Source organism: Thalassophryne amazonica, chromosome 8, assembly GCF_902500255.1.
Source record: "Thalassophryne amazonica chromosome 8, fThaAma1.1, whole genome shotgun sequence".
Taxonomy (NCBI): Eukaryota; Metazoa; Chordata; class Actinopteri; order Batrachoidiformes; family Batrachoididae; genus Thalassophryne; species Thalassophryne amazonica.
Genome location: NC_047110.1, coordinates 61,347,815 through 61,358,274, shown reverse-complemented (window position 1 = coordinate 61,358,274; position 10,460 = coordinate 61,347,815).

The window sequence follows — 10,460 nt, the reverse complement described above, 5'->3', positions numbered from 1 at the left end:
AAACACCTAATTTAATATAAATACTCCTGAGACGTTGGCCACATGAAATTTTAAAATAGTCTATTCCCGCAAATAAAAGACATTGGCAAGCAAATATAAGTGATCATGATACTAAATCATTAAAGGTGATGCTACTAAACATAAATGTAACATTTTAAGACATAATTGGAGTCATCTTCATTTTTAAAAGGAATATTATTTTGTGCGGGGAACCTAAATTATACTGTGGTACACTGACAGAAGCTCATAAATTTACATACTGGAGACAGACAGTAGTCAGCCCATGTAATTTTATTTCCTTGGCACTACATGACATTAAATGAGGCCTACAAGTGTATCAAAATTGTATATTATTAGAAATTTCATTACCTTATATCTAATGTAAGCAGTAATTACCTTACAGTATGGTACATATAAAGTCACGTTTACCAGCCCAGTCTCCGTTTGCAGCTACATAGAGCTGTGCAGATCAACCCAGATTTGTAGTACTTCATTTTCCTCTGCAAAGCCTCTTACATCCCCATTTGGTCAACTGTTGGCAGTGACGACTAGTGTCCTTTGGATGAAGGACACGGCTGTCTTTAAAATCAACAATATTACTTCTACTACTAAAATCTTACACTCCAAACATTTCTGTGCGTTGCTTATATGCAGACTTACTAAATACATATACAGTCCATCGAAAAAGCATGAGAATATTGACTGAAGTTACTTTCAAATTCCCCCCCCTAGTCCACAGTATAATATTTAAAAGGCACAATATTGAAATAAACCAAGGTTGTGCTGTGATGAAAATACATATTTCTGGGCACCATCTTGGAAAAAAATGTCTGCCACATTGAAAACTGAAGTAGCTAACAGTTATTTTGCAAAAAGTAGACCAAGATGTGCCATTGTGCCAGATTTGGTGCTTGTATCATAAAATTAAACATTCTTATGATGTATGCATTTATCTGCTGCTCTAGTTGGGAAAATATGGAAAAATGCAAATAAAAAATTAATACAGTCATCTTTACATTTACTTTGACTTCTGTTTCATTACAGACAGCATGAACCCAAGATAAAAATTCTAAAAAAAAAATTCTAAATATAAGGACTGTGTCTTGGGATCCATGTACATCAATTATCAAGAAATACAAACAGTACTGTAATGTATGGTAAATCTGTGTGAAGTAGGCAGTTCTCAAAACATGAGTGACCATGCTGGAAAGAGCCTAGTGAGGGAAGCCACCAAGACACCCAGACAACTCTGAAGGAATTCTAAACTACTGTGGTTGTGGCTGGAGAAACTGTGCAAAGCACTAATTTGGTCTGCTGCATCACCAGTTATACAGTTTCATGATGAAGCGGGATAGAAGTGGGATTTAATTCGAAACTGGAAAATTTCAGCTGCTGTTTGCCAGAAGGCTCATGAGAAACCTGAGCCAAGATTTGATCGATTTTTCTGTTTTACAGTCCTTCTCTACTCCAACACGAAGCTGTGAATGGTGATTAAACAGTCAAGTGTTGCACAATTCCCAGTTTCTCCACTCACATCCACAGAAGCCTGTAATTCTTTCAGAGCTGTCGTGGGTGATTTGGTGGCTTCCCTCTGAAGTCTCCTTCCAGCATGGTCACTCAGTTTTTGGTAACTGCCTACTTGATAAAGATTTACCGTGCAGTACTATACTGTTTGCATGATAGACGTTAACAGGGTCCAAGACAAATTCAGTGCATGTTCACATATCCAACCACTGACTCAAGAAAACTGACTGTAAAAGTGATGATTTAAGCTTTATATTCAGAATAAGTTGCTCACTTTTTTTGGAATGCGTATGCAATAAAGGATGTGTATGAACAAATGAAATGACATTCACCACACAAAACATGAAAAATCTTGGGTTTGTCTGCAATGAAATAAAAGTCAATGTAAGGAACATTGTGGTTTTTTGTTGTGCGTTTACTTGTTTGTGTTTTCATTTTCCATGTTGTCCCAACTTTTTCTGATTTGAGGTTGTATTTATTGTATTAATTTGTTGTGTTTGGTTATATAGGGGTGGAGATGTTAAAAATGGGCCTTTCCTAAAGATACCCCTGAAAATCCCTCTTTTACACAGACCCATGTTGGCACATGTGCACTAATAGCATGATGTGTACAAATATGATCATTTTAAAAGCCATAACACTATTCTATAGTCTATTGTGCTTCAGAGGACCAGCATTGGTCAGAGGGGCTCATTCCCAAAAGGCATCAGAACCTCATTAACAATGGGACTGTATGGAAAATATATAATCCTTGTCTACTGCATGCTGGTGAGACAAATTTGCTTATTTACTCCCCATGTGCAGTAAGCCACGAAGAAGCAAATAAAAGTCAGTAACATGCACTTGGAGCTACAGCCCAGGTTGTGAGCACACTGTCCTAATTTAGAAACGTCTGCAACCAGCAAATGTCTGGTGTCATAACATTCTTTATTGAGTCTTTATTGTTCTGGTAAGTTTTGAACTTATTAAATAAAAAAAAAAAACTACTAATACTTTGAGAACAACACACACTTACACAGTGTAAAGGAACAATGGAAGAGAGGAGCCGCTCCTTACAGACACAAGCTGCTGTTTTGTCCATGAATACAAGTTAGCATTTTTTTTTTTTTTCCTGTGGACGCATTTGGAGCTGCATTTAAAAGCATTATGTTGTGTATTGGGGGGGTGTGGCTGGACATTTTGGTGTTCTTTTCTTTTCTTTGCTCTCCAGGTGGTATGAAAACTGATTTGTCTGTGGAGAAGGTGCTGGCTGAAGAATCCTTCACCCTCATCAACAGGATGTGCAGCACCTGTGGATGGTGCTCACATGCAACCTTAAAGACTTTCAGCTGAAGCAGATAATTAGATGGCGTTCTGCATTTAAGCCATATGTGATTCAAGCAGAATTGCCGGGAACTCGACCTTGTGATGTTCGTTTGTGAGACGCTGAGGACTGCGCCTGGGTTTGACACATCGTGCCTGTGAAGCAGGAAGGGTGAGGGACACATGCTGTCAGCACACATCAGAGGTGATTGTTTAACTACTTGTTGATAGTAACTTGGTATTTTGTTACGCAGTATATTTGAATTGTGATGAGAATTGTGCAGCTCGCTTCTCACTGCTGTGGCGTGCGGACAACTGATCCTCCACCTGTTGTGAGAAGCTGCTCATTTACATAAAGCTTAAATACAGACCTGAATGTGTTGCTGATAGTGTGTGCCTTTTGAAGGATATTGCTTGTAACTGCTGACTTACCTCACCTCTTCTATCCTTCGCAGAGAGTCGGTTTGTCGTGTCCACCTGGGGGGTGTTTGGCGGTAAAGTGAGTCCAGAAGCGCCGGGCTTCGATCCTTTTAGGCGCTGGAGAGCGTGCCAGCCTTCACTCCACCAGACTGACGCATCTTTTGTTTATACACCTTGTTTTGCACCAGAGGGTGAAATAATAAATTGTTTTGTTATTGGAACCGCTTTCTGGTTATTTTAGCGCTGGGTTCCGTCGGACGCAGGTCCGCTCCTCAACCCGCGTCGACACATAACACATTATTCACAATTCAGTAAGACCCCATTTATAAATCCACATAGATAATGACAGAATTAGTGAAGTAACAAAATGTTTCAACTGTGTTTTCAAAGGATAATATATCAGAAACAAATCTTTCAACTCTGTCATCTAAAATCATCAAACAAAATAATTGTCCACTCATAGAAAATTGCCATTTTTATTCCAGCCACACTGTTACATGTGTTTTGCTGATTCCTGTTGCTGTTTTGGAACGCTGAAGGAATCTGGATATGGCTGCAGAATCTGCTTACAGTCTGTCCTCCCAACCTGTTCTATAAGTATAAATGTTTAATGGAAAAAAATCGTTTGTATCCTGGCAGCTACACAATGGGCCTCTTTGTCAATGCAACAGTGTAGTGATTTTTTTTTTTAAACCACTTTAAAGGAGCTCATACTGTGTTGCTATACTATGGCTTCCTGTCCTAGCAATTTCAGATTTTCAAGGTTTTGTTACTGTCATGGACTAGCACCTGTTTATCTGACCGACCTAATTAAACCTTACGTACCGGCCTGGGCTCTGCTTTCTCAGGGTGCATGATTACTGTGTTCCTAAGGTTAAAAGGAAGTCAGCAGGTCACAGAGGTTTCTCTTACCGTGCACCTGTTCTGTGGAACAGTTTGCCTGCTGAGATAAAACAGTTTGATTCTCTGGAGTCATTCAACTCCAGATTAAAGACCCAATGTTTACTGTCTTGTATAAGTAACATACTTATGTTGTATCGAACCATTTTTTCCCTCTCCTTCTTAGCTGTGCCATTAACAATGGAGCAGGTCTCAGCTGCATTACAACCCCTGGCAAAAATTATGGAATCACCGGCCTCGGAGGATGTTCATTCAGTTGTTTAATTTTGTAGAAAAAAAACAGATCACAGACATGACACAAAACTAAAGTCATTTCAAATGGCAACTTTCTGGCTTTAAGAAACACTATAAGAAATCAAGAAAAAAAGATTGTGGCAGTCAGTAACGGTTACTTTTTTAGACCAAGCAGAGGAAAAAAATATGGACTCACTCAATTCTGAGGAATAATTTATGGAATCACCCTGTAAATTTTCATCCCCAAAACTAACACCTGCATCAAATCACATCTGATTGTTAGTCTGCATCTAAAAAGGAGTGATCACACCTTGGAGAGCTGTTGCACCAAGTGGACTGACATGAATCATGACTCCAACACGAGAGATGTCAGTTGAAACAAAGGAGAGGATTATCAAACTCTTAAAAGAGGGTAAATCATCACGCAATGTTGCAAAAGATGTTGGTTGTTCACAGTCAGCTGTGTCTAAACTCTGGACCAAATACAAACATGGGAAGGTTGTTAAAGGCAAACATACTGGTAGACCAAGGAAGACATCAAAGCGTCAAGACAGAAAACTTAAAGCAATATGTCTCAAAAATCGAAAATGCGCAACAAAACAAATGAGGAACGAATGGGAGGAAACTGGAGTCAACGTCTGTGACCGAACTGTAAGAAACCGCCTAAAGGAAATGGGATTTACATACAGAAAAGCTAAACGAAAGCCATCATTAACACCTAAACAGAAAAAAACAAGGTTACAATGGGCTAAAGAAAAGCAATTGTGGACTGTGGATGACTGGATGAAAGTCATATTCAGTGATGAATCTCGAATCTGCATTGGGCAAGGTGATGATGCTGGAAGTTTTGTTTGGTGCCGTTCCAGTGAGATTTATAAAGATGACTGCCTGAAGACAACATGTAAATTTCCACAGTCATTGATGATATGGGGTTGCATGTCATGTAAAGGCACTGGGGAGATGGCTGTCATTACATCATCAATAAATGCACAAGTTTACGTTGATATTTTGGACACTTTTCTGATGTTTAAGGATGATGAAATCATTTTTCAAGAAGATAATGCATCTTGCCATAGAGCAAAAACTGTGAAAACATTCTTTGCAAAAAGACACATAGGGTCAATTTCATGACATAGGGTTAATGTCAACGAGCAGATCTGATTTGATGCAGGTGTTAGTTTTGGGGATGGAAATTTACAGGGTGATTCCATAATTTATTCCTCAGAATTGAGTGAGTCCATATTTTTTTCCTCTGCTTGGTCTAAAAAAGTACCCGTTACTGACTGCCACAATCTTTTTTTCTTGATTTCATTTCATTATTATTACTGTGACAGCCATGTAGCCCCATTTCAATTAAATCCAATTATACTGCATGGATGTACTTTGTTTTTAACTCTTATTTTGTGTGAACTCTGCCACATGGTGTATACAGCTAGTGCATTCTGAGTCCCGGTGTAACAGTATATCCCCACGCCCCCTTTGATGTCGGCTTATAATTTTTCAGTAGACCAGGGTTAAGATTAGATTTCTTAAGTAATGGTTTAATCACTGCAGATCTGAGACATTTAGAAACAAATCCCAAGGTTAGTGACAGATTAATAATTTCCAACACAGAGTGGGCCACAGGTCCTTAAACAGTTTTGTTGGTATAGGGTCGGGCAGGTTGTGCTTTTAGCAGAAGATACAAGTTTTGTCAGCACACCCAATGAAATAATAACAAATTTGGTAAATCTAGATGATGATGGATGGGAATGAAGTGGTTTTGGACAACTGGAAAACTAGTACAGATGTAGTGAGGTAGACAACTGGGAAGGTACTGTGTGTGACATCTGGACAACGGTAAGAAAACAAGGAGACTTTGTAAAATGAAGATATAAAGTATAAGGAGAAAGTGGTTGGCAAAAAGAATTGGGATAGTCAGAGAGATCATTAAAGTAGACAGGACTACAAGGAGATGTGGCCTATGATGAAACAAGATGTGGCAAAGCTTAAGGAAAGGGCATACAGCGAGCTGTACATGAAGTCCAACACAAAGGAAGGAGAAAAGGAGTTGTACTGATGGGTCAGACAGAGGGACCAAGCAGGAAAGGATATGCAGCAAGTTAGGGTTGTAGAGGAAGTATGGAGAAGTTCCAGAAGGAGTTGTATTGCATGATTATGGATTTAGAGAATGCTTAGGAGAGGGTGTAAAGAGAAGAGTTGTGGTATTATAAGAGGAAGTCTGGAATGGGAAAGAAGTATGTTAGGGTGGTGTAGGATATGTACAAGGACAGTGTGACAGTGGTCACATGCACAGTAAGAATGACAGGTGCATTCTGCATCCGCACTCATGCAGAGAAGGATCTGAAAATCAGTAGTAGCAAGACTGAGTACATGTGTGTGAATGAGACGGAGCCCAATGGAATAGTATGGCTGCAGGGAGTAAAGGTGGTGAAGGTAGATGAGTTCAAATACTTGGGGTCAACTATCCAAAGTAATGGAGGGGCTGGTAGACAGGTAAGAAAAGAGCATAGGTTGGGTGGAGAAAGAATGACATGGACTGTTTATAAGACCAGCTGTGTTGTATGACTTAGAGATGGTGGCACTAACAAAAAGACAGGAGGCAGAGCTGGAGGTGGCAGAGCTGAAGATGTTATGATTCTCTCTGGGAGGATGGACAGGATTAGGAATGAACATATCAGCTCAGGTAGGATGCTTTGGAGACAAAGTCACAGAGAGGTGAAATGTCACAAATAAAAGATTATTTAAATCAGTTTAAAAATAGATTTAGTATTGTTGCAATCACTGAATCTTGGCTTAAAGATGATCTCATGGATGAAGTTCAAATGGAGGGATATGAGCTGTATTTTGTAAACAGAAGATATAAAAAAGGCGGTGGTATTGCTCTGTATACAAAAACAGATCTGATGTGTACAATTGTTGAAGAAATGACAATTATGAATGATGTCATAGAAATTGTAACAGTGGAACTTGTACATGAAACATCTAAGAATATTTTAATTAGTTGTGTATACAGAGCACCAGATTCTTGTGTTGTGAAATTTACAGATAAAATAATTGAATTATTCCATCAAATTAAAAACAAAACGCTTTTTATGTGTGGGGACTTTAATATTAACATAGAAAGCTCCAGCTGCCAAAGATTAAGTGATTTTGTGAATACAATGTATAGTTTGGGGTTATTCCCCTTGATAACAAAACCAACCAGAATTACATCGCAAAGTGCAACGGTAATTGATAATATATTTACAAACAGAACAGATGAAATTATTAAGAATGGGATCTTCATGACAGATATTAGCGACCATTTACCAATTTTTTCAATATTTAAATATAAAAATAGGTACAACAAAAAACTGATATAAACTTTAAAAGAGATAAGTCAGTAAAAGCCTTAGAGGCATTAAAATATGACCTTAAAAATCAAAACTGGGAAGAAGTTTATGTCAGTGATGTTAATGTAGCATATAACTCATTTATGAAAATATTGATGAAATCATACAATAAAAATTGTAAATTAATTGAAATTAGTAAGAAAAGAGTAAATAAACCATGGCTGACAAAGGGAATAAAAAATGCTTGTGCAAAGAAAAACTATTTATACAGGTGCTTTTTAAAATTGCAAACAAAGGAATCAGAACATAAATACAAAAAATATAAAAATAAACTATTAACAATAATTAGGAAACAAAAAAAAGATTATTACAGTGAAAAACTAAATAAGAGTAAAGATAATATGAGGGTAACATGGGGAATTATAAAAAGTGTGATTGATAGTGATGGAACGAAAGAAACTATTCCAAATTACTTTGTTAAGGAAAATAAAGAGATATATGATATAAAATAAGTTGCAAATGGGTTTAATGATTATTTTTCAAATGTAGGGTCAAGTCTGGTGGGAAATAAACCAATAATAGAAGATAAATTATGTACATTGGTAAATACGGTCAATAGTATTTTCCTGGACAATGTGGAAAAAGATGAAATAAGAAATATTGTAAAAAACTGTAAGCAAAAGATCAACTGACCATGAAGATTTAGACATGATGACTGTAAAAAGTATAATAGAAATTGTTATTGAACCATTTACTTATATTTGTAATCTGTCTCTGTCAACTGGGGTTTTTCCAGATGAAATGAAAATTGCTAAGGTAGTCCCATTATATAAAAATGGAGACAAACATAATTTTTCTAATTACAGGCCAGTATCATTGCTTCCACAGTTTTCTAAAATTATGGAAAAAGTTTTGTAACAAGATTGGATAAATTTATTGAGAAACATCATATTTTAAATAATGCTCAGTATGGATTCAGAACAAAACATTCGACAGCTATGGCAATTATGGAACTAATAGCGAAAATATCAACAACAATAGATAATAAGGATTATTTTGTAAGTATTTTTATTGACCTGAAAAAGGCTTTTGATGTTATAGACCACTCAAGATTGCTCCACAAGTTACAACAATATGGAATAAGAGGTGTTGCACATCAGTGGGTAAAAAGCTACTTAGAAAATAGAAAACAGTTTGTTCAGATAAATAATACCAAATCAGAATTGTGTAACATTATTTATGGAGTACCACAAGGATCGGTACTTGGACCCAAACTGTTTATTTTGTATATCAATGATTTTGTGAATGTATCCAATGTGCTTGGCAGCATTTTATTTGCTGATGATACAACGCTGTTTTACTCTGGATCAGATATACAGGAAGTAGCACAAGTGATAAATACAGAGTTGGAAAAAGTTAAACATTGCTTTGATATAAACAGATTGTCACTAAATATTAATAAGACAAATTTCATATTGTTTAATGATAGAGCGAAAGAAAATAATGTGTCATTACAAATAGATGGAATGGATATACAAAGGGTAAAAGAAATGAAATTTTTAGGAGTCATGATTGATGGAGATCTTACATGGAAGTCACACATAAATTACATAAAAGGAAAAATAACGAAAGCCATTGCTGTTTTGCATAAAGTAAAATATTCATTAAATAGTTATGGTTTATTAACATTGTACAATTCATTGATTGTCCCATATTTAACTTACTGTGTAGAAATCTGGGGATCAACATATACAACCTATATACAACCTTTATTTATTTTGCAGAAAAGAGCTTTAAAAGTGATTAGTAACAGTGGTTTTAGAGATCCATCTAATCCATTGTTTATTAAGTATAGGGTACTTAAATTTCATGATTTAGTTGATTTGAAAATATTACAAACGATGTACCAAGTTAATAAAAATACTTTACCAACAAACATTCAAAATATGTTTGAAAAAAGAGTAAGTAGTTATAAATTGAAAGGAATAGAAGTCTTTAAAAAACCAAGATTTAGAACCAAAGTAAAGGAAAGGAGTATTGCAGTAAATGGTGTCAAATTATGGAACAATCTTAATAAAGAAATTAAAGAATTAAGGTCGCTTAAATTATTTAAAAAACATATTAAATTAGATGTATTAAGTAAGTATGAAACTATGAAGTAAGTCAGTGGGCTGCAAGAAAGTCAAAAAAAAAAAAAAAGTAAACTGTTAATAATGTTTGGAGTGTCTTAAGTTTAAATGTAACCTGTCAGTGATGTAATCTATTAATTTCTGGTCATAATTATGAAATGGGTCAGTGGTATGTGACAAGTTAAAGAAATGCAATCTGTTAAATAATGTTGACTATGATGCTGTATATTGAAAGATTGTATTGTTAAAAGGGGCAGAAATCATAAGACTTGTTCTTCTTTCTGCTCCTTTTCATTCTGGTATTGTGGTGCTTTTGTTTTTTGCTTTTCTGTTTTTCTTTTAAATGAATGAAATAAATATTAAAAAGAAAAAAAAAGAAAGAAAGAAAGATTGAGATGGTTTGATCATGTGCAGAGGAGGGACACAGGGTATATAGGGAGAAGGATGCCGAGGATGGAGCCACCAGGCCGGAGGAGAAGAGGGAGGCAAAAAAGGAGGTTTATGGATGTTGCTGATGGAGCACACGCAGGTGGTTGGTGTGACAGAGGAAGATACAGAGACAGGGTGAGATGGATGTAGTACTTTTTGAGGTGGGGCCATATACACATATTAATTG